We start from the raw sequence: 886 nt of genomic DNA, 5'->3' as shown, positions 1-886 counted from the left end.
TGCAGCACCTCCAGCAGTGCTGCACCTCCAGCAGTGCAGCACCTCCAGCAATGCAGCACCTCTAGCAGTGCAGCACCTCCAGCAGTGCCGCACCTCCAGCAATGCAGCACCTCCAGCAGTGCAGCACCTGCAGCAGTGCCGCACCTTCAGCAGCGCAGCACCTCTAGCAGTGCAGCACCTCCAGCAGTGCCGCACCTCTAGGAGAGCAGCACCTCCAGCAGTGCAGCACCTCCAGCAATGCAGCACCGCCAGCAGTGCCGCACCTCCAGCAATGCAGCACCGCCAGCAGTGCCGCACCTCCAGCAGTGCAGCACCTCCAGCAATAGTGCCGCACCTCCAGCAGTGCAGCACCTCCAGCAATGCAGCACCTCCAGCAGTGCCGCACCTCCAGCAGTGCCGCACCTCCAGCAATGCAGCACCTCCAGCAGTGCCGCACCTCCAGCAGTGCAGCACCTCCAGCAATGCAGCACCTCTAGCAGTGCAGCACCTCCAGCAGTGCCGCACCTCTAGGAGAGCAGCACCTCCAACAATGCAGCACCTCCAGCAATGCAGCGCCTCCATTAGTGCAGCATCTCCAGCAGTGCAGCGCCTCCAGTAGTACAGCACCTCCAGCTGTGCTGCACATCCAGCAGTGCAGCGCCTCCAGTAGTGCAGCAGCTACAGCAGTGCAGCACCTCCAGCAGTGCCGCAGCGCCAGCAATGCAGCACCTCCTGCAGTGCCGCAACTCCAGCAATGCAGCACCTCCAGCATTACGTAACCTCCAGCAGTGCAGCACCTCCAGCTGTGCTGCACATCCAGCAGTGCAGCGCCTCCAGTAGTGCCGCACCTCCAGCAATGCAGCACCTCCTGCAGTGCCACAACTCCAACAGCGCAGCACCTCCAGCA

The sequence above is a fragment of the Chiloscyllium plagiosum genome, chromosome 11, assembly GCF_004010195.1.
Source record: "Chiloscyllium plagiosum isolate BGI_BamShark_2017 chromosome 11, ASM401019v2, whole genome shotgun sequence".
In the NCBI taxonomy this organism is placed as follows: domain Eukaryota; kingdom Metazoa; phylum Chordata; class Chondrichthyes; order Orectolobiformes; family Hemiscylliidae; genus Chiloscyllium; species Chiloscyllium plagiosum.
This window is presented reverse-complemented; position numbering follows the sequence as displayed.